General features: G+C 40.6%; 1 protein-coding gene across 5 annotated transcripts in view; it reads right to left on the bottom strand.

The window, feature by feature from the left end:
• The window catches only part of ZNF385B (zinc finger protein 385B), a 665073-nt gene that overhangs the window by 134543 nt on the left and 505317 nt on the right, over positions 1–25213 (bottom strand). Inside the window, exon 1 of one of the 5 annotated variants that reach the window (XM_040357652.1) lies at positions 1784–1899. The exons of the other annotated variants lie outside the window; for them this stretch is intronic. The gene's annotated coding sequence lies outside the window, so the exon portion shown is untranslated. Of the gene's footprint in view, positions 1–1783; positions 1900–25213 lie in introns of those variants that run through there. 5 annotated transcript variants of the gene reach the window in all.

Genomic DNA, 25213 nt, shown 5'->3' with positions numbered 1-25213 from the left:
TAAAAAATGTACCTGTTCTGACTTACAAACAGATCCAACTTAAGAACCAACCTACAGACCCTATCTTGTTTGTAACCCAGGGACCGTCTATATATACTTGTTCAGTTGTTTTCTATGTGCTCTGTAAACTACACCTACGTGTGGTGCTGTGCAGAAAAACGTAGCTCAACTGACATAGTGTGAACTATCCCTTTCTTTAACCTGCCTAGCGGTATTCCCGAGTCTGGCTCGGGGTGGAATTTTAGTACCATTAGCAGTATTCCAGAGCCAGACTCGGGATCGCATTGCAGGATCCAGGAAAAGTTACTTACCTTGTCCCCTGGAAGCTGCGATGTCTCCCCGCTGTGTGAGCGAGCAGTCTCCTCTTGATTCACACAGTGCCCGAGTGCCACCGAGCTCCGTTCCCTGCGACGTTGCGATGCACGGGGGTCAGAGATCGTCGCCAAATTTAAAATAGTAAAAACACACAATACATACAGTATACTGTAATCTTACAGATTACAGTACTGTATAAAATAATTACACATCCCCTTTGTCCCTAGTGGTCTGCCCAGTGTCCTGCATGCACTTTTATATAATAAAGACTGTTTTTTCTGCCTGGAAACTGGAGATTTATGTCAAAGGTGGTTTGAGACCAGCTAGAAAATAGTGGTAGTAAATAAGACACATGCAGAATTGAGCGATAGTGAATAGTGGGGAAACTCCTTTTATCATAATTATTATATTATTATTTTTAATAATTATTTATAGTTATTATATTATAATTTATGATTTTGTGTTTCAAACTTTATCATACCCGGAATGTCTACTAGACTCTTGTTTGGACAGATTTAAGTGAGTTATTTCTAAGAATTACAGGCCTACAACATAAAATGCCAAATTTCCATGCAAAATAATTGTACTGCTTTCAGCATCAAAAATCTGACATAATCGTACCGCCAGGGAGGTTAATTACTAGGGGCAGTGGTCACCAGGACAAATAGAGAGCGTGAATATACTTAGGTGACACAGACAGAATTAAAAACCTAGGTGTGCAAAGTGGAAAGGGTCAAAAGCAGAAAGTAAAAAAATACAGACTTAAACATTTTGATAAAAATTGTAATTTATGTCCGAAAACGCATTACGTGAGTTGAAAGGATCCCTCTTCATTAGGGCATGGTACTGTTGAATGAAGCATGTATTGGACTGATACCATTGGAGGAATCCTGCTTCATTAGGACTTGGGGTTGTTGAATGAAGCATGTATGTATTGGTCTGATAAATTTGAAGGGATCCTGAGGGGTAATCAGTATCATCGCACCAGATACTATCATCAAAGCCAACCTTTGGCCTTTACTCCATAAAGAAATGCTTATGTATATTTATTCCCCTTACACTGCTTAAGACCTGACAAAAACACCTACTGCTTTGAGAGATCCAGGGCCCCAAACTTGTCTAACCTCCCACAACTTTATTCAAGTATACAGAAAGAAGATTCTGCCTTTGCATACTCTTCTGTCCAAATGGCTCCCACAAGTGGGCACTCTTCTGCACTAGGCACAGCACTAAGCAGAAAGCCAACAACTGGAATTTAAAAACACAAGCACATGGTCTGCTGTACACTCAAACCTTGTGTGTGGAAGACTTTTTTGTAACTGACCCTGGAAAACAGAACAAAAACAAAAACGAACAACACACAGCTGCAATGCATTGTACTGAGTGGACAAACGAAGAGTACAAATGAACAGGGATAGAGGTTCACCTTCTTATAAAACATAATGAAATAACCGTTTTCCTTTCGTACCTTCTCAAGTCTTACTTCCACCGGGAAAAATTCAGCATGAAGAAACTGGTGTCTGCACAGCAGAGGGGACTTTGTGAGAAATCCTGTGACCTCCAAAAATAATTCTCCACTAGTAACTGTGAGACGACAGAGAAGAACGCACCGTGCCTAATGCCACTGTACTCTGCGAGCAGATGTAACAGAGACAACGCAACACAAACAGTGCTGTGTGCAAGTCTCCTGGGGTTAAAGTGTAAGATTCCCTTCTGAGCAGATGACGATGTTTCCCAAACACGGGATCTGTGTGGAGTTAGGTCATTATTAGAATTCAGGAAGGTGCCACATTAACATTTAAATATGGCTGACACTCAGGTGGATTACTCTAAGTTTGAATAGCAGAACAGGACACATGGGCTGGATGTAACGTGATCACTGAAACAATATAGATACTAACAACTTTTCATTCAATTAAGTTTTTACTTGTAAGGCTGCTGGGCAACTTCAAGTGCAGTAGAAGGTAATCGGCATAAAAGTTTAATTAGACGCATGTGTAACCCTTTCCTGCAATAGCCAACTCATTTCAACAAAAAATGTTATGATAATAATGACATAAATATATGTATAATTTACAGCAAATTATATGTGTGTAACAGTGGAGTGTTGTACCATATTGGTACAAAAGCAGAAATATACAGCCCTAAAGAAGACCTCCAGTAAAAAAAAAAATAGCCCTATAAAATATTCCAAAAATGTGCCGCAATACTCACCTTCAAGCTGCACTACAAGATGTTCTTCGTTTTCCAGGCTGAATACGTGTCAGCATCATTAAATGCATTTCTCTTGAGACTATAAAAGCTTCAACCCTTCTGGGAAGACTGTCCACAAGGTTTAGGGTGTGTCTATGGGAATGTTTGAACATTCTTCCTGAAGCACATTTGTTAAGCCAAGCACTGATGTGGATGAGAAAGCCTTGCCCATAGTCTCTGCTCTAATTCATCCCAAAGTTGTTCTATTGGGTTAAGGTCAGGACTCTGTGCATGCCAGTTAAGTTCCTCCACCCCAAACTCGCTCATCCATTTCTTTATGGACCTTGCTTTGTGCACTGGTGCGCAGTCATGTTGGAATAGGAAGGGGCCATCCCCAAATTGTTCCCACAAAGTTGGGAGCATGAAATTGTCCAAAATGTCTTGGTATGCTGACGCCTTAGGAGTTCATTTCACTGGAACTAAGGGGCCAAACCCAAAAGTTGAAAAACAACCCCACACCATAATCCCCCCTCCACCAAATGATTTGGACCAGTGTACAAAGCAAGGTCCATAAAGACATGGATGAGAGGGTTTGGGGTGGAGGAACTTGACTGGCTTGCACAGAGTCTGGACCTCATCACGATACAACACCTTTGGATTAAATTAGAGTGAATACTGCGAGCCAGGCCTTCTTGTTTACTTCAGTGCCTGACCTCACAAATGCGCTTCTGGAAGAATGGTCAAACCTTCCCATAGACACACTCCTAAACCTTGTGGACAGCCTTCCCAGAAAAGTTGAAGCTGTTATAGCTGCGTGGGCCAACTCAAAATTGAACCATACGGACTAAGACTGGAATGTCATTATAGTTCATGTGCGTTTAAAAAAAAATGTATAAATACTGCGCCAACCCTTCAAATGTGCTAGCTGCCAACACAACAAAAAGACTAGTTTGTAAAAAGAATAAATAATAAAAGTGTGGCGCTTCTAAACGTGATCTAAAAAGATAATAGTGTGAAGTTGTAACCCCACCTATGATAATGTGAAAACTTTACAAAAAATGGGTTACTTCTTATAAAGGAAGTGCTAAAAAATTCCTTCAAAACACAAAATGGTGTGCAAGAAAAAAAAAATATATGCTATAAAATGATATCAAAAATCAGAACTGTATATAAGAGTGAACATCAAATCACATAAAATGATATCAAAAATCAGAACTGTATATAGGAGTGAACATCAAATCACAATATTATGTCAGAACAACATGTGAGTGTGAAACATCAACAATAATAAATAAAGTGATTGTCCATAGAAAAATAGATGTTGTGTCTCTTTAAAGCGGGGGTTCCGCGGGAATACGTTTTTTTTTTCAGATGATTCTCCCGCTGTTACCTTTGCTAATCCGGTACTCACCTGTCCTAGTATTGCAGCCGCCAGGATAGTCAATCTGCCGCAAAAGATATTTTATAAAAAATTTCGATGGACGTTTCCATCTTGCTTGTGGGCAATGTGAAGCCCACAAGCAAATCAATCTGGGATACGGTGAGTTTGTGAGTCATGTGACCCGCTTTCCACGTCACGTGACACTCGAGCTAGCGCTAGATTCCACGCCAGGCTACTTCGGATGGTCTCCTGTGAGTGTTGAAACGTCACTCCCAGGAGACATTGCAACCAGCCTTGAGGCGTCAGGGAAAAGGAGCGACACGCCCACTCCCGCAGGGAACAAGACCCGGAAGTGAGCTGAATCGAACAGAATAAAGGTAACCTTATCAATCTGAAAAAAAAGACAGCGGTATAGGCATTTAAGGCTGCAGTAGTGGGAAATAGAACGTTCATTTTAAGGTAAACCTCCACTTTAAGACTGATGAGCAAATAAACTCATCAGAGCTGTAAGTGTTTTAACTTGGAGAAAGAAACATTGTCGGGGAGCGATCTGGGATGAGGGGGCAGCTATTCGTTTCTAGCCGCCCCCTCGCGATCGCTCCCCGGAGCTGAAGAACGGGTAGAGCCGTATGTAAACACGGCTTCCCCGTGCTTCACTGTGGCGGCTGCATCGATCGTGTCATCCCTTTTATAGGGAGACACAATCGATGACGTCAGACCTACAGCCACACCCCCCTACAGTTGTAAACACACACTAGGTGAAACATAACTCCTTCAGTGCCCCCTATGGTTAACTCCCAAACTGCAACTGTCATTTTCACAATAAACACTGCAATTTAAATGCATTTTTTGCTGTGAAAATGACAATGGTCCCAAAAATGTGTCAAAATTGTCCGAAGTGTCCGCCATAATGTCGCAGTCACGAAAAAAATCGCTGATCGCCGCCATTAGTAGTAGAAAAAAAAAGAATTAATAAAAATGCAATAAAACTATCCCCTATTTTGTAAACGCTATAAATTTTGCGCAAACTAACCGATAAACGCTTATTGCGATTTTTTTTACCAAAAATATGTAGAAGAATACGTATCGGCCTAAACTGAGGAAAAAAAATGTTTTTTTATATATTTTTGGGGGATATTTATTATAGAAAAAAGTAAAAAAAATATTGCATTTTTTTCAAAATTGTCGCTCTGTTTTTGTTTATAGCACAAATAATAAAAACCGCAGAGGTGATCAAATACCACCAACAGAAAACTATATTTGTGGGAAGAAAAGGACGCAAATTTTGTTTCATTACAACATTGCATGACCGCGCAATTACCAGTTAAAGCAGCGCAGTGCCAAATTGTAAACCACCTCTGGGCATTTAGCTGCATATTGGTCCGGGGCTTAAGTGATTAATGGATCGATGGTATATTTCCTATACTATCCAATATGTGCAGCAATCAATCACAGGCACGACTTTTGGTAGGAGTTTTGCCGCCTCACCAATGATGGTATGTTAGAAATTAAAAAGGGAGAGAGATGCCTCCTCATAGTGTAAAAAACGTTTGTAAAATGTATTTCCATTAAAAAAAGGTCCTTACAGCCAAACGCACAGCAATTAAAATGCATCCAATACACACAAAAAAAGGCAATAATGAAGGTGGCTAGGACCAACGTATAGTCTATCTATATACTGTATATAGAGGCATGGGCAGGCTAGCATTTTACCCCAGGCTAAAACTGGGTGGCAGTCACTTTTGTCCATTAAAGTTTTACTGCAAAACAGTTAAGGAGGTGAGTATTAGGGGTCCCAGATACAATAGCAGATCACATACAGACTCTCCAGCTCACGATCAATGTCCACTTTCACAGTATCAGAACCTTTAATCTGACACGGCAACACTGTAAGCATTTAGCCAAATTTCAGTGCGTCCTCTAAGTGAGTCACCAGGCCCTTCTGAGAGACGAGAATTGGACTTTGGGTCTCTGAACGTACCCCATTATTGTAAATATACCGTTAAATTGTGCTACTCATTCACAAAACCATGGATTTGTCATACCAAGTACACTGACAAAAGCACTTTTTGGAAGTGATCTGAATCTCATAACTGATTATGGATAAACGTAACATCTAAAAGCATTTGTTAGCAATATATTCTATTTGTAGAAGAAAACCAGCTTTAAGTGAGAAACGCAACAAGGCTGTTCTTCTTTACTATGTTTCATTATCATTAGCGGTAGATCATATAAACATTTATTAGCCTGTCAGCAAGGCACTAGCTAGATGCTTGTAGCTGGCCAAGAAAATAAATTACCGACAAATAAAAGGTGACAAAAGTAGTTACATGAGCCACTGAAATCTAGTTAGAATTTTCCATTTCCCTGGTAATCTTGTATATAGTGCCTGATTACAAACACATCTATCAGTACACGGCAAGGCAGAGTTTGTACACTATGAATGAAATTCTTTATCAGGGTATGATAAGGACATGTAAATAAAGAATGCTATTACAATATCCACTAATGAGGCCGCATGTGAAAAACTGCAGTAAACCATATCGGAATGTGTCACCTTTTTGTTAGACAGACGTGCAATAACATAAAATAAAAAAGTACATTCATAATTTACACATTTAAAAATGAGATAGCAAACGGCTTACGGCAAAACCATTTTTATTTAATGAATTATATTCAATTAAAGCAGAACTTAACTGTATCTGAGCACCTCAAACTGATTAATTTTTAATACTCAATACAAACTCACCCATCCATCTATGTCTACATGCTTTATTTCGCTGCAAAATCACCCCCTAGCATTTCTGAGGCCTCGTACACACGACCGAGAAACTCGACGGGCGAAACACATTGTTTTCCTCGTCGAGTTCCTTGTTAGGCTGTCGAGGAACTCGACAAGCCAATTTTCTCCATTCCCGTCAAGGAAATAGAGAACATGCTCTCTTTTTGGCTCGTCGAGTTCCTCGACAGTTTCCTCGACGAAAATGTACACACGACCGAGGAACTCGTCGTAAATGAAACATCGTTTTTTCCTCGACGAGTTCCTTGTCAGGCTTGTCAGGCTTGTGGAGAAATTTGACAAGCTTTCTTTGCGTACACACTGTCAAGACCAAATCTCCTCGTTCTCAAACGCGGTGACGTACAACACATACAACGGCAGGGGAAGTTCGATTCCACTGGCACAACCCTTGGGGCTGCTTTTGCTAATCTCATGTTACTGCGTGTTAAGTAAAAGTTTGGTAAGAGACGATTTGCACTTTTCAGACTGTTACAGCGTGACAAATGTGCTATCTCCATTACAAACGCTACTTACCGAAGGTGCGCTCCCGTCTAATACTTTATTCGCAGGTTTCTTAGCATACACACGAACGTGTTTCTCGTCGAAAACCAGCCCGACGAGGAACACGACGAGGAAATTGAGACTCCCGTTGAGGAAAAAGAGAACTTGTTCTCTTTTTTTCTCGTCGAGTTCCTCGACAGTTTTCTCGATGAAAAACATACACACGACCGTTTTACTCTGTAAAAAAGCTCTCCCACCAAGATTCTTGATGGATTCTGTCAAGGAAAACGGTCGTGTGTAAGAGGCCTGACCATGGCTATCTTGAGTATTGGCAGATGATTCATGTAGCATTTACTTCCTGGAATCTATGTGCCCTTAGCTCAGACATGCAAGCAGGTGGGTATATTTAGCTGAGAAAGCCCCTCCTCCCCTTCTCCAGATAAAATAAAAATATTGATCATGAAGACTTCTGGTATGGACATAAACCAGGAAGAATCTAGAGAAATGTTAAAAAAGGAAAAAATTTGTAAATAAAATACTTTGCTATTTATTCTATTTATAAATGTGGGAAGCATTGAGCATTCAAAATTCATGTTGATTGAGAGAGTTTAGCTCCACTTTAACAAAAATTAGTTTTCACGTCAACTGCATTTTGTGTAGACAAACGATGAGGAAGGCAACTGTGATCGGGAGGGGGTGGTTTCCTATGGAAAGTGGTTCCTAGGAATATGTAGTGCTTTATGATTTTCTTTGGGAATGTGGAATAAATTATTCTATTATTTTTTTTTTTTTTTTTTGTAATTGACAATTTTTTATTAAATATTTATATTTTTCAATACAAAGATAGAAAAAGATAATTTTCACTGGATAGCATGCAAGCTTTCATTAACAAACTGAGGAAGGATACAAACAGTCAAAGCAATATACGGAGATCTAAGTTAAAAACAAGAGACGATTACATAACACTGCAGTCAAAAAGGTTTGAGTATCACAACCTAGAGCAGTGATGGCGAACCTTGGCACCCCAGATGTTTCGGAACTACAGTACATTTCCCATGATGCTCATGCACTCTGCAGTGTAGTTGAGCATCATGGGAAATGTAGTTCCAAAATATCTGGGGTGCCAAGGTTTACCATCACTGACCTAGAGCATAGCAGAATAAATTATTCTTATGGCCAAATATTTTATATTATCATTTAAATTATTTTCTCTTCTCTGATGGAAATATAAGTGTTGCTGTGAATGCTATTTCTTATGCTGGGGTTGGAATTGTACTACATGAAGGGGGGTGTGGGGGTAATGGAGTTGCCAAGGGCTTTTTGTTATGGCAAAAGGGTCCTGCGTGACCTGTCAATGCTGTCATCCTCTGCTTGAGTATTTGATTTTTGGGGTATAAACCCTGGGTATGGGAGATCAACCCAGAAAATCGGGGAGCCAGAGATCATTGTAGTCAGAGGCAGCAGATAGGATCAGAAAAGACTCAATAGAAAACATGGGAATCTGGCGTTGAGCATTAAAGTGCTTCTGGAATTGAGCTTTTAAATTGCTCATGTGTTAATAGGGACTCAAGGTCTAATTTTTAATTCTGATTGGGTTTTTCTGAAATATAGAGGTATACACTATATTACCAAAAGTATTGAGACACCTCCCTTTACACGCACATGAGCTTTAATGGCATCTTAGTCTGTAGGGTTAAATATTGAGTTGGCCCACCCTTTGCCTGACCTCACAAATGTGGTCAGATGGCCCACCCATCAGTGCCTGACCTCACAAATGTGCTTTTGGAAGAATGGTCAAACATTCCCATAGACACACTCCTAAACCTTGTGGACAGCCATCCTAGAAGAGTTAAAGCTGTTATAGCTGCAAAGGGTGGGCCAACTCAATATTAAACCCTATGGACCAGGACAGGGATGCCATAAAAGTTCATATGCGTGTAAAGGTAGGTATCCCCATACTTTTGGCAATATAGTGTATATAAGAAGGGGGTTTGTCTATAATCATGCAACTCATTTCAGGAACTGTAATCAGTCTATGATTTTAATAGTAGGATTATTTTAACAGTGAGAGACAGAATAATAACAAAAATATCTAGAAAAATGCATTTCAAAAAAGTTATACATTGATTTGCATTTTAATGAGTGAAATAAGTATTTGACCCCTTCGTAAAACATGACTTAGTACTTGGTGGCAAAGCCCTTGTTGGCAATCACAGAGGTCAGACATTTCTTGTAATTGGCCACCAGGTTTGCATACATCTCAGGAGGGATTTTGTCCCACTCCTCTTTGTAGATCCTCTCTAAGTCATAAAGGAGTTGTAAAGGCAGAGTTTTTTTTTTTATCCTAATGCAATATATGCATTAAGATAAAAAAAAACTTCTGTGTGTAGCAGCTTCCCCAGCACCCTCTAATTACTTATCTGAGCCCCATCTCTCTCCAGCGATGCCCACAAGTGTCTTAGCCATCCAGAATTCTCCTCTTGATTGGCTGAGACACAGCTGCAGCGCCACTGGCTCCCGTGGCTGTCAATCAAAGTCAGCTAGCAAATCAGAAGAGAGGTGGCGGGAGCAGGTCGGGGCTGCATGTCTGAATAGACACACAGAGCTGTGATTTGGCTCAGGTGCCCCATAGCAAGCTGCTTGCTGTGGGAGCACTCAACAGGAGGGAGGCACCAGGAGCAGCAAAGAGGGACCCAAGAAGAGGAGGATCCAGGCTGCTCTGTGCAAAACCAACTGCACAGAGGAGGTAAGTATAACATGTTTGCTAATTTAAAAAAAACAAGACTTTACAATCACTTTGGTTTAAAGGCTGCTGTTTGGTAACTCGAACCTTCAGCTCCCTCCACATATTTTCTATGGGATTGGCTAGGCCACTCCAGGACCTTAACCCTCCTAGCGGTATTCCCGAGTCTGACTCGGGGTGAGATTTTTATACCAAAAGCGATAACCCTGAGTCAGACTCGGGCTTGCCTCGCTACAGCCACAGACAAAGTTACTTACCTTGTCCCTGGATCCAGCGATGCCACCGCGCTGTGTGAGCGAGCGGGACCTCGCTCCATTCACACAGTGTCCTCCTGTGCCGCCGATCTTATAATCACTTGCAGAATTGTGCGATAGCGATTTGTGGGGAAATTCGTCATAAAAAAATAAAAGTAATGACAGCGACAATTCTGCAACTGAGCAAATTTCAGTGATTTTGGGTTGATTACATTATTGAATAATTTTTATTATAATTATATTATTACTTGTTATAATTATTTATAATTATTTATTATATTATAATTTATAATTTTGTTTTTAAAAAAATGTCATACCCGGGATGCCTACTAGTCTCTTGTTTGGTCAGATTTAAGTGAGTTATTCCTAAGAATTACAGACCTACAGTATAAAACGCCAAATTTCCTTGCAAATAATGGTACTGCTTTCAGCACCTTTTTTCTGAAATAATCATACCGCCAGGGAGGTTAATGTGCTTATTCTTTAGCCACTTTTTTGTTGCCTTGGCATGTGTTTTGGGTCATTGTCATGCTGGAATATCCATCCAAAACCCATTTTCAATGCCCTGGCTGGGGGAAGGAGGTTCTCACCCAAGATTTGACGGTACATGGCCCTTCCATCGCCCCTTTGATTCAGTGAAGTTGTCCTGTCCCCTTAACAGGAAAACACCCCCAAAGAATAATGTTTCCACCTCCATGTTTGACGGTGGAGATGGTGTTCTCTGGGTTATAGGCAGCATTCCTCCTCCTCAAACACGGCGAGTTGAGTTGATGCCAAAGAGCTTGATTTTGGTCTCATCTGACCACAACACTTTCACCCAGTTCTCCTCTGAAACATTCAGATGTTCATTAGCAAACTTCAGATGGGCCTGTACATGTGCTTTCTTGAGCAGGGGGGACCTTGCGGATTTCAGTCCTTCATGGCATAGTGTGTTACCAATTGTATTCTTGGTGACTACTGTCTCAGCTGCCTTGGGATCATTGACAAGATTCTACCATGTAGTTCAGGGCTGATTCCTCACCATTCTCATGATCATTGAAACTCCACAAGGTGAGATCTTGCATGGAGCCCCAGACAGTGGGAGATTGACATGTTTTTTCTGTTTCTTCCATTTGCGAATAATCGAACCAACTGTTGTCACCCTTTCCCCAAGCTGCTTGGCGGGGATCTTGTTGCCCATTCCAGCCTTGTGTAGGTCTACAATCTTGTCCCGGACATCCTTGGACAGCTCTTTGGTTTTGGCCATGGTGGAGAGATTGGAATCTGATTGATTGATTGCGTCTTTGGACATGTGTCTTTTATACAGGTAACAAGCTGCGATTAGGAGCATTCCCTTTAAGAGAGTTCTCCTAATCTCAGCTCGTTCCCTCTATAGAAGACACCTGGAAGCCAGAAATCTTGCTGATTGATAGGGGATCAAATATTTATTTCACTCAATTAAAAGCAAATCGATTTATAACTTTGGAAATGTGTTTTTCTGGAAATTGTTGTTGTTATTCTAATTAACCTACCATTAAAATCATAGACTAACATACATACAACCTAACATACAAAATCAGCAGGGGATCAAATGCCTTTTTCCCTCACTGTATTTACCAAGGCAGAATCCATTTGTACCTGTATGTGTTATTTTCATTCTATTAGTTGGTGTAAAATATCTCTCACTACACTGACGCAAAACAAAAGCTTAGCAATGCATTTCGCTAAAATGAACATGTCCTACAAAGATACAAAACATAGATCTTGTTAAACATGCATTTTCCCGGTGGGATAATAAAGGCTGCAAGGTGGAAATTCTAACATTTAAGGTCAGTGATGCCATAAAGCCAGAGTAAATATTATCAGATGTCCTTGTGATTCAACCTGAGTGAAATCAATACTGTAGTTCTGACTGTATCTCAGACTAATGAATCATAAAATATTTTCATTCCTGCATCAATAGAACGATAGAAAGGCCAGCCACCAAGTCTTATTTATTATACATGGAACCCACAGACAGTTTAATTGAACATTTCAAGACAAGTGCAGAAAAGAAACAACTTGGTTTTAGAATGATGCACTGTGGATTGTTAATTGTAGCTCAACAAATTGATAAATGTCTAGAAATAAACATTATTATATAAAAATACTTTAGCAAAACTGTTAAAAAAGACCATTAATAATAAAAAAAAGCTGCTGACGTATAAATAGCTGGCACCTAAATGTACCTACCTACACCATCCTTTACAATCCTTTTGTTATCCTTCGTTTAAAGTGACCTACATTTTCCCGCACTGGTTAAATGCAGGTCGCCACCATGGCACATTAAAAAACATTGCGCTTTACTATGTGTTACCCGTTTATTATATTTAAGATTTAATATCTCAAAGATAGGATGTCATGTGGGTTAAATGAGAGTTCTTTTGACCAAGAGTGAAAGCGTTAACACAATAACATTTATTGGAGTGTAGTTGATAATATCTATCTAATACACAAACATCTATCTATATAGTCTACAGCAAGGATGAAACTATTTGGATAAAATAAAAGAATTACATGAATGAATAAAGAGTTGTAAAGGTTTGTTTTTTATTTTCTAAATAGGTTCCTTTAAGCTAGTGCATTGTTGGTTCACTCACCTTTTCCTTCAATTTCCCTTCTAAGTGTTTTTTTTCTTTGTTTTTTTTGTCTAAATTTCTCACTTCCTGTTCCTCCTCAGTAAGCTGTTCTGGCTGACTAACCCCCAGCCAGAAGATGGGGGCAAGCTTACTGAGGAGAAACAGGAAGTGAGAAATTCAGACAAAGAAAACATTTTTAGAAGGGAAATCGAAGGAAAAGGTAAGTGAACCAACAATGCACTAGCTTAAAGGAACCTATTTAGAAACTAAAAACAAAACTTTACAACCCCTTTAAGTATTTTGTCTATAGTGTTGGTGTGTTCATTTATTCCCTTCTGCAAATAGGTAATAAGGGTACTAATATATTATGACCCATTCCCATGTAGGATTTTTACGAAGGACGCATGCTTTCTGCCCTAACCTTTTCAGGCGACCTGCTATGGATCAGGCCTCGTACACACGACCGAGAAACTCGACGGGCGAAACACATCGAGTTCCTCGTCGAGTTCCTTGTTAGGCTTGTCGAGGAACTCGATAAGCTTGCTTTGCGTACACACTGTCAAGCCAAAATCTCCTCGTTCTCAAACGCGGTGACATACAACACATACAACGGCAGGGGAAGTTCGATTCCACTGGCTAATCTCTTGGGGCTGCGTTTGCTAATTTCATGTGTTTTTGCGTGTTAAATAAAAGTTTGGTAAGAGACGATTTGCACTTTTCAGTCTGTTACAGCTTTAAAAATGTGTTATCTCCATTACAAATGCTACTTTTACTCCCGACTCATACTTTAATCTGAGCAAGCGAGGGTTTCTTAGCATACAGACGTCCGGGTTTCTCATTGAAAACCAGCCCATCAAGAATCTCGACGAGCCTAATCAGACTCCCGTTGAGAAAATAGAGAACTTGCTCTCTTTTTGGCTCGTCGAGGTTCTCGACAGTTTCCTCGACGAAAATGTACACGCGACCGGTTTCCTCGGCAAAAAAATATCTCCCAGCAAGTTTCTTGCTGGTTTTTGCAGAGAAACTCGGTCATGTGTACGAGGCCTAAGGGCTGTGTGTGAATGTCTCTAAAAAACACAATGGATTTCCTTTACCGGCCACGGCACATGAGAGGGTCTGGAAAGTGAAGGGTAGTACAGTAACCACTGAACGCCCTAAGAGATAAAGAGCCAATATCATCAGTATTGGGAGTTAAGTTTAGGTGAACTGAGCCTTAATGAAGCTGCTCTATTGGCAATAAATATTTAATCACATCCCAAGTTTGCAAAGTGCGGAGACTTTTTCATAGAGATTTGTGAGTATTACAGTTATCTCTAGTGGCAAGTTCTTTAGCTTCTTTTTTTACAGGTAGTACTTGGCATACACAAAAGGAACAGAATCCCTCCAGAGTATATAAGACTCTATCAATGGAATGAATTAGAAAATAAAAATTTCCCCATCACTTAGGAGAAAGAAAACTTTCCTTTTTTCCCTTTTCTTTCCTTCTACTGCAGGTCATAAAATATGCAAACAGAAGGAAAGACTAGTTCAGTTACAATAAGAAGATGATAACAGGGAGACAAGAGATTGCATGGCAGGTCTGAACCCTTCAGATAGAAATAAAAAAGATATTGTGGGATAATGGCACATCTGTCTCTTTGTGTACACCAACTGCAGCTATAGCAGAGGTCACAGCAAAGAGGATAATTCTGACAATGGTGAACGTTGCGATTAATTGTTCAGCTTTTTATAAAGATGCTACATTCTCTTTTTTTTGGGAGCGTATGAATCTATTTCACAGTAAAAATGTTTTAGTTACATTCAAACTCATAACCCTCATTAAAAGTACATGCTGGTAAATAAAAACTAAAGTGATATTTTTTTTTTTTACTGCTGTTTGTATCCCTGTTTCAGATCTTAATCTCTCGTGTCCGGTGAAATTACTGTCACTGTAACAGTGAGAATTACCGTATTTATCAGCGTATAACGCACATTTTTTTCCCCTTAAAATCAGGGGAAAATCGTGGGTGCGCGTTATACGCCGATCCCCACTTTCTGAGCGCCGCCGCCGACATATACCGAGTGCAGTACACTCGGGTACACTTGGCTGGGCTCGGCCACGCTCGGCTCCGCGAGAGGAGCCGAGTGTGGCCGAGCCCAGCCGTGTGTACCATAGTGTACTGCACTCGCTATATGTCGGTGGCGGCGTTCAAAAACAGCGCGGGAGAAGCGGGAAAAAGCGGGGAGGACACCACGAGGACACCACGAATGCCGCACCGGACAAGGCCGCCGATGGACGCCGGGCAACTGAAAGTAACTGTATCTGTAAATTGTCAGTATTTCTTTTTTTTCTCCTAGGATTCTCCTCTAGGTTTGGGGTGCGCGCTATACGTCGGTGCGCGCTATAGGGAGATAAATACGGTAGTCTCTTTAAAGGAGCCCTAATAGCAGAATAAACAATTTAGATGGACATACACTTTAAACCCTGAAATATACACAGGAGGTAAAGCCAACCATCTAAGGACTTCAGTTCTCCATCCCAGACCCATATCCCTTGGTTGCTAATTTGATTTACTAAAGGTAAATAGACTGTGCACTTTGAAGCTTAGTAAATTAGGAGACGTTCTGCTGACCTTCATCATCCAATCATGTGCAAGCAAAAATGTTTTTTTATTTTTCTTGCTTGTGATTGGTTATTCTTTGCAAAGTGATGCTTCATCTCATTTACTAAGCTCTGGAGGCCCTTGCAGATTGCAACTGCATAAGTGAACAGTCTATTTGCCATTAGTAAATCAACCCAACTGTAACACAGCCTACCTGCCTAGAGGTTATTTAAAGGAGTTGTAAAGGAAAATGTCCCCCCCCCCGAGCCTCCGTTTTACTTACCTGACCCGTCGAAAGTCCCTCGCGCGGTCCTGAGATCCTCTTCGCCGCTCAGCCTGGCCGCTGATTGGCTAGAGCGGATGGATTGAGAGCAGCGCAGCCATTGGCTGGCACTGCTGTCAATCACATCCAGTGATGCGGCGCGCCGAGGGGCGGGGCCAAGTGATACAGTGAGCGGGAGCGCGCCCGCAATTACTCACCACCATGCGAGCGCTCTCGCATTACTGTGGTCAGTAATTGCAGGGAGGACCAGAGACAGCCGCCGAGGGACCCCAGAAGACGTGGATCGGGGCCACTCTGTGCAAAACGAACTGCACAGTGGAGGTAAGTATAACATGTTTGTTATTTTAAATGACATTTTTTTTTTCCTTTACTAACACTTTAAGTTATCCAGGAACAGACTCGGCCCTGCCCCCTGGCTACCATGTCACTGGCTTTGATTGACAGCAGCCAATGTTCCTGCTTCTATCAATCCAGTTATTGAGCTGGAGCTGCTCTGCTTGTGCCCATCGCTGGAACGATCGGGTTAAGGTAAGTAAAAAGGGGGCTCTGGAGGGCTGCTGCACTACAAAAGGTTTTATACCTTATTGCATAGAATGCATTTAGGTGAAAAAACTTGAGGGTTTACAACCCCTTTAACATGCCATCTTACTTATTAATACATGCAAAGATTTTGCATAATTAATGCACATATGTACTAAACAGACCGTAAATTATTGTAAAGTGAGCAAAATTGCTGAATTAAATAAAAACTACAATGGTTACAATTATATTTCTAATTGTTAAAACTTTTTAAACAGATGTTTGTACTATTTTTTCACAAAATAAATAAATAAATATATATATATATATATATATATATATATATATATATATAGTACTCACAAACGTAAGTACACCCCTCACATTTTCACACCCCTCTGTAACGAGCAATCTCGGGTGCCCAGCGGCGATCGCGCCCGCCGGGAATGCGCACAGGAGTCAGGAACGAGCGGGGGGCGCGCGTGCGTGCCTCCTGGCGGCGCGCACGCGCCCCTAGTGGGAGCCGACCTGCCGCCGTAGAACTGCGGCGGCTGGTCGGCAAGTAGTTAAAAAAAGCATCATTTATCATTACTTTATAGAGAACACCTACCTCTCCGTGGGGATATTGCACTATGAAATAGATAGGGCGGGGCAAGGACGCTGATGTCACCGCGCATGTCAGTTTGTGCTTGTGGCCCATTGATTGAATGGAGATGAACGACTAAGACAGCTGAGCTTGTTTCCCAAGTTTTGGGTGGAAATTTTTAACATATGAGTGGAATGTTTACTACTTTTAAATAAAGCCTGTTGTTACAATTTCACACGACCGGAGCCTCTTTCCTTCTTTTTATTTCCCATATTGGATGCTATGACATATGAGAGTGGATACAGATTGATGCCTATTCGGGAGAGGAGAATATTCAGAATATTCAATCGCTGGGAGAGATTTGGCCTATTCTGGTGAGTTGGATTTAGTGAGAGTGGTGATGAATTCTTCTTACTTTGAAGAGGAGCTGGGACGTTATATTGAACTTTATTATATTTTTAAATTTTTCATAATTTTTTTTAAGAGAGTTCATATAGAATTCATAGCACTTTAGAACACCACAGTACTGACTTATTAGTAGTTAGTTTTTAATTAGTAGATTTAAAGGCAATTTAAATGCTGGCCATACACTCCACGAAAAACAAAAGTTCGTTCGTGAGCGCAAACGATAGTGCCATCATGTAATGACCGATAAATCGTTCAGTGGACATAAAAAAAAAAAATGGTTAGTTTTTTTTTACATATACCTAGTGCAGAAAGTTTGGACGGGAAACACATTAACCTTCCGATTTATCGTTCGTTCGGCAGAAAATTTCCAAACTTGTCCTTCGTTTTTTGGGCTCAAAAACGTCCAAACGATTATCGATTTTGTGCCCATGAACTTGCCGAAAAACTAAAGATCTTTCTTAACGGCCGAATGTCAGTCGAATTTTCGTATAGTGTATGGCCAGCATAAGAGAGGATTATAACCTGTGCCATTTTTTTTTATCTGGGATAGATTGGGAAGTTTTTGGCTTCCAAAGTTAGGGAATCCCTCATTGTCACCAGGGTCATCAGAACTAGTGTCCCCACTGTAAGGTTTACCCTCTATCCCTTTTCATGGATCATTTTTTGGATCAAACTTGTGTTGCATACACACGGTCACACCAAATTCCGACTGTCAAGAACACAGTGACGTATAACACTACTACGAGCTGAGAAAAATGAAGTTTAATGATTGCGAGCATGCGTCGAATTGATTACGAGCATGCATGTTTTTTTGCACGGCGGAATTGCATACAGACGATCGGAATTTTCGAAAATATCATTTTTACTGTCCAGCTCTCAAATTTTTGCTGTCGGAAATTCCGACAGAAAAAGTCAGATGAAGCATACACACGGTCGGAATTTCCGACCAAAAGCTCACATCAAACTTTTCTTGTTAGAAATTCCAACCGTGTTTACGCGGCATCAGGCTCCATGCACACAGGGCTTAAAAAAAAGCTCATATAGGTCATTTATTGTACATAGTTTAGTTTTGCATTTTTTTCTGCCAGAAAGCTCTAATCAGAATGTTTTTTTTGTTAGCATAATCATAACACATTGATTGGTGGCACACCTCTGAGTTTCCTTTTAAGACCTTAATTACTCTGTACATGTTCATCAACTACTAACAACATATTAGCTGGTAAGATGAGAATGGAGAGCTAGATGGAGAGGGTGGGTGTGGCCAACATACATATAATAATGAAGCTCTGTGTAGTGTATTAGTTTACTGAGAAAAGGATATCCAGTAACAGAAGCAGAGTCTGGAAGAATTTCTGGATATCATTAGCAGCCTGAATGTTACATCATCTGTAGAGATGGATCTCCATCTGCTAATGGTCTGAAACTTCCAATGTTCTACAATTCTCAACAAAGGAAGAAACAAAAAAAAAGTGAGTTCTGAGAAACCATTCTTAATTAAGATTTGGTAGCACATCCAAATGGAACCAGTCATGGCAGACATATGGGAATTGCCATTGCTGTCTTGTTTTTTAAAAGTCAATATCACATCCAACACCGCAAAGCTTCCTTCATCTACCTGTAGATAACACACTTGCGGCTAAATGTATACACCATAAGTAAGGTCAATACGCGCTTATAGGGTAGCCTATGTGGATGGACTCTAGGGACACCAACACCTCCATTCCAGCAATACTCACCTGGCTCCCAGCATTTATGTCAATGCTAATGGACTGACAATCCGGATCTTCAAATGGCAATAAAGTATTTCACACAGGAAAGAAAAACAAAAAAAAGGGGAACTACATTCAATAAGTTTAATAAAAATTTGTGTTAAAGTTAAAAGAATTAAACACAACAAGCTTGTCCAAGAATGCCAGGAATTGAATGTCTGGAAGCTGCTGGCTATGTAAAAGGTGTTTTAGTAGACTACAATTTGTTTTTGTTTTTTAAGAGAAAATTCTGATTTTTTTTTATCATTTTCCCTAATTCACTAATTATTGAGAACCTGTCCTGGAACAAGCATGAGGACAGCAAAGAGAACACTTGTAGGGGTCCACTAAATGCCGAAGCACAGAGAAAAATTACAGACATGGTGCTTGCACCAACAAAAACAAATAAACTAGGAATTCACCCATATTTCTTCCCTGACACATTCCTTTTAAATTAGATCTATTTATAATTGGTAATTAGAGAATTTGGTGTTTTAAAAGTATTGATCAACTGAAAAGAGTGAACGCTGATAATGTACAATAGTGTTGAAAAACAAGTTTCTCTAACTATTGGATTCTGCATACTGTTCTTCCATTGCCTTTGAAACCACCAGCCCTGAGCTCTGCACTGTGTGTGGTCAGTACATGTGGAAGTGCAAGAGACAACATCAGCATAATGGGGGAAGAATGCTAGGTGGATAAGTATACCTTGCACCACACTCTAACCTCCAAAGTGTCTGCACAGATACAATTCGTATTTCATTTATTTTAAATATTAATCTGTCAGTAAAACTAAACTGGGGGAACATTGCTCTGGATAATCTGGTATATCCCAGGTGAACCACATTCCAAAGAGCCCAAGTTTGCATATTTTGACAGTTGTGTATATAGCTTTTTATCTCCATTCTGCACTTCCTATTTACCAATCACTGTAATGGACAGTCTTACTGGCCAGCAGGACTGTGTGGTGTGTGTGTGATGGAGTTGAAGGAAGTGGCGGGAGATGGTTGGTCAGCTATCAACACTAGCAGGAAATGTCAAAAAGTTATTATTAGGGATCTAGGACATCTACTGTAGAATTCTTTGGAACACATCTACAGAGATTCTGCACTGCAATGCTAAGGTCTGTTCACTATCATAATGGTACATTACCCAATTTCTGGAAGAGACATAACAGATTTAAGAGTTACTAGCAACAATTGTTCAATGATGTACATCCCTGGGAATTACAGACCAGTTAGCCTAACATCAATAGTATGTAAGCTCTTGGAGGGAATGATATGGGACTATATGCAAGATTTTAGTAATGACAATGGTATCATTAGCAGTAATCAGCATGGATTCATGAAGAATTGTTCTTGCCAAACCAATCTATTAACCTTCTATGAGGAGGTGAGCTGCCATCTAAAAAAAGGAAGGCTCGTAGATGTGGTAAATCTGGACATTGCAAAAGCATTTGATACAGTTCCCCATAAACGTTTAGGCCCCTTTCACACTGGGGCAGGAGGTGTGGTGGCGGTATAGCGCCGATAAAAATAGCGGCGCTATACTGTGGTAATTGCCGTGGCATTCGGCTGCTAGCGGTGCGGTATTAACCCCCGCTAGCGGCCGAAAAAGGGGTAATACCACGGTTTCCCATTGTTTTAATTGGGAAGGAGAGGTGAAGGAGCAGTATACACACAGCTCCTCTCACCACTCCAAAGATGCTGCTTGCAGGAAAAAAAATTCTCTCCCGCCAGCGCATCGCCTCAGTGTGAAAGCCCTCGGGCGTTCACATTAAGAATGCTGGGCAGGAGTATTTCAGGCGGTATTTAAGCGATATTTTTAGTGCTATACCGCCTGAAAAACTCCTCAGTGTCAAAGAGGCCTTACTGTACAAAGTAAGGTCTGTTGGCATGAACCATAGGGTAAGTACATGGATTGAAAAGTTGCTACAAGTGCGAGTTCAGAGGGTAGTGATAAATGGAAAGTACTCGGAATGGTCTGGGGTGAAAAGTGGCGTCCCCCAGGGTTCTCTCCTGGGACCAATCCTATTTAATTTATTCATAAACGACATAGAGGATGGGATAACAAGCTAAATCTATGTATTTGCGGACAATACTAAGCTAAGCAGGGCAATAACTTCTCCGAAGGATGTGGAAACCTTGCAAGAAGATTTGAACAAATGAATGAGGTGGGCAACTACATGACACATGAGGTTTAATGTAGAACATTTTCAAATAATGCATTTGGGTTGCAAAAATATTAATGTAATCTACTCACTAGGGGGAGAACCTCTGGGGGAATCTAGGATGGAAAAGGAGCTGCGGGTTGTAGTAGATAACAGGCTCATCAATGGCATGCAATACCAAGCTGCTGCACACAAAGCAAACAGAATATTGGCATGCATTAAAAAGGGGATTAACTCCAGAGATAAAACGATAATTTTCCCACTCTACAGGACTCTGGTCCGGCCGCAACTGGAGTATGCTGTCCAGTTCTGGGCACTCAGTCCTCAGGAAGGATGTGCTGGAACTGGAGAGAGTCCAGAGAAGGGCAACAAAACGAATAAAGGGACTGGAGGACCTTAGTTATGAGGAAAGTTTATGAGCACTGAGCTTGTTCTCTCTGGAGAGGAGAAGCTTGAGAGGGGATATGATTTTAATGTACAAATACCGTACTGGTAACCCCACAATAGGGATAAAACTTTTCTGCGAAAGGGAATTCAGTAAGACACGCGGCCATTCATTAAAATTCGAAGAAAAGCGGTTTAACCTTAAACTGCGTAGAGGGTTCTTTACTGTAAGAGCGGTTAGGATGTGGATTTCCCTTCCACAGGCAGTGGTTTCAGCAGGGAGCATCAATAATTTCAAAAAACTATTAGATAAGAACCTGAATGACCACAACATACAGGGGTATACAATGTAATGCTGATATAAAATCACACACATAGGTTGGACTTGATGGACTTGTGTCTTTTTTCAACCTCATCTACTATTAAAACCATAAATGAGCTCAGACCCTGTCACATAAATGTGTGAAATGGTGGAAATGTTGTGTGAAGCGTGTGTGCATCCAGTGCAGGCATGTATCGTGTTTGATGCTGTACAGAACTGGTCTCCCCCTTATAATTGGGAAATGGCAGCCTCTAACATTAGATGGAAGTTCGGCCATAACAGGTAACGACCTTTGGGACAGGTTCTTCTTTAAGAAAAAAAAAGGAACTAAATCTTCAAACTACAACCTGTGCAACTTTCCATTATGTGTGATTAAAGAGTCAGAATTATTATAAATGCATTAAAACAAGTATATACATGGACCAGAGGTATACTGCTGTGTATAAGCAAAGCAGACAAATGGACCCATTAAGATAAAATATGCTCCATTTTCATATATTTCTAGTAGGTAATTGTAGCTAAATGGTCACTAAATTCTGCGGCTCTGTGAAAGGCTTTGAAATGGTAGGAATTAAAATAAAAATAACAGAACATTTCATATTCCTTTAAACAGATCTACACCATGGTTACCTATAATGGTCTTGACTCAATTACCTAAGCTATGGTTTGTTTAAAGTAACCCTGTTGGCAGAATTAAATTAGCAAAAAAGGAGTCTTTGTAAAAGGAGATAGTAAATGGCTTTCCTACTGACCACACCAACAAAGGCTGCTTGATAAACAATCTTCCGTTGAAGACTGTGGAAAGACTGAGGCCCTGTACACACGGCCGGGTTTCTCGACAAAAACCAGCAAGAAAACTGATTCTTGCCGAGATTCCTGTTCATGTGTACGAGGCATTCAGGTTTCTCGTCTGGAAATCTGGCCAGAATCTCGACGAGAAAAAAAGAGAACCTGCTCTATTTTTTTCTCGTCGAGATTCTTGTTAGCCTGTTTCCCTACGAGAATGCCTCCAAAACCTGGTTAAGAGGACTTATAAGGACATACAAGGATGGTTTTACCTCAGATGACTTCACACTACAGTAATGTCATTACAAATTGACAAATGAGGAGGCAGGACAGACACTCTGTTAAAAAAAGAGCTAAACAAAAGAGTGAAAAAAAAAAGCTATATTTCTGAAGAGAACGGAAAGAAGGGGTAGAGAGGTGGGACCGTGCTTGGGAGATTGAAGGTCTGCTTTAAATTTTATAAGCTTTTAATTTACATTACATTTTTTTAAATCTACAGTTTTCACAAAAATAATACCTTGTAATCTTGCCATTGAAGGTCTTTTTTCAGGTACTGGTTACTATGGGGTGACATATCCCAACTGTGCTAAATTTATAAGCCATGTGTCCTGTTCTGCCTCTCTTACCCCAGTAAACTGGTTAGCATTAAAGGAGTTGTAAAGCCAGAAGGTTTTTTTATCTTAATGCATTCTATGTAGTAGTGCATTCTATGCAGTAGTCTCTCTCAGCCCCCCTAATACGTACCTGAGCCCCCTCTATCTCCAGCAACGTCCACAAGTGTTTGTTATTTTCATTTTGAAAAAAACAAGACTTTACAATCACTTTAATATAACACGATCTTATAGATCATAAATGTCGAAAACATGCTGAGACTGGGTATGAAGAGGCTGAAAGCCATTGTCTGTCCACACTATCTACATAAATCTGTTTAGGAGCATCAACAACAATTTCGTATTTCGTATTTCTTTTATTTTAAATATGAATCTGTCAGTAAAACTAAACTGGGGGAACATTGCTCTGGATAATCTGGTATATCCCAGGTGAACCACATTCCAAAGAGCCCAAGTTTGCATATTTTGACAGTTGTGTATATAGCTTTTTATCTCCATTCTGCACTTCCTATTTACCAATCACTGTAATGGACAGTCTTACTGGCCAGCAGGACTGTGTGGTGTGTGTGTGATGGAGTTGAAGGAAGTGGCGGGAGATGGTTGGTCAGCTATCAACACTAGCAGGAAATGTCAAAAAGTTATTATTAGGGATCTAGGACATCTACTGTAGAATTCTTTGGAACACATCTACAGAGATTCTGAACTGCAATGCTAAGGTCTGTTCACTATCATAATGGTACATTACCCAATTTCTGGAAGAGACATAACAGATCTAAGAGTTACTAGCAACAATTGTTCAATGATGTACATCCCTGGGAATTACAGACCAGTTAGCCTAACATCAATAGTATGTAAGCTCTTGGAGGGAATGATAAGGGACTATATGCAAGATTTTAGTAATGACAATGGTATCATTAGCAGTAATCAGCATGGATTCATGAAGAATTGTTCTTGCCAAACCAATCTATTAACCTTCTATGAGGAGGTGAGCTGCCATCTAAAAAAAGGAAGGCTCGTAGATGTGGTATATCTGGACTTTGCAAAAGCATTTGATACAGTTCCCCATAAACGTTTAGGCCCCTTTCACACTGGGTCAGGAGGTGTGGTGGCGGTATAGCGCCGATAAAAATAACGGCGCTATACTGTGGTAATTGCCGTGGGATTCGGCTGCTAGCCGCGCGGTATTAACCCCCGCTAGCGGCCGAAAAAGGGGTAATACCACAGTTTCCCATTGTTTTAATTGGGAAGGAGAGGTGAAGGAGCAGTATACACACCGCTCCTCTCACCACTCCAAAGATGCTGCTTGCAGGAGATCATTTTCTCTCCCGCCAGCGCATCGCCTCAGTGTGAAAGTCCTCAGGCTTTCACATTAAGAATGCTGGGCAGGAGTTTTTCAGGCGGTATTTAAGCGATATTTTTAGCGCTATACCACCTGAAAAACTCCTCAGTGTGAAAGGGGCCTTACTGTACAAAGTAAGGTCCATTGGCATGGACCATAGGGTAAGTACATGGATTGAAAAGTTGCTACAAGAGCGAGGTCAGAGGGTAGTGATAAATGGAAAGTACTCGGAATGGTCTGGGGTGAAAAGTGGGGTCCCCCAGGGTTCTAAAAAGCTAAATATCTGTATTTGTGGACAATACTAAGCTAAGCAGGGCAATAACTTCTCCGAAGGATGTGGAAACCTTGCAAGAAGATTTGAACAAATGAATGAGGTGGGCAACTACATTTCAAATGATGTTTAATGTAGAAATATTTCAAATAATGCATTTGGGTAGCAAAAATATTAATGTAATCTACTCACTAGGGGGAGAACCTCTGGGGGAATCTAGGATGGAAAAGGACCTGCGGATTGTAGTAGATAACAGGCTCAGCAATGGCATGCAATACCAAGCTGCTGCACACAAAGCAAACAAAATATTGGCATGCATTAAAAAGGGGATTAATTTCCAGAGATAAAACGATAATTTTCCCACTCTACAGGACTCTGGTCCGGCCGCAACTGGAGTATGCTGTCCAGTTCTGGGCACTCAGTCCTCAGGAAGGATGTGCT

This window comes from Rana temporaria, chromosome 6 (assembly GCF_905171775.1).
Source record: "Rana temporaria chromosome 6, aRanTem1.1, whole genome shotgun sequence".
NCBI lineage: Eukaryota > Metazoa > Chordata > Amphibia > Anura > Ranidae > Rana > Rana temporaria.
The sequence above is the reverse complement of the archived record's forward strand: the minus strand, read 5'-3'. Positions and strand labels throughout refer to the sequence as shown.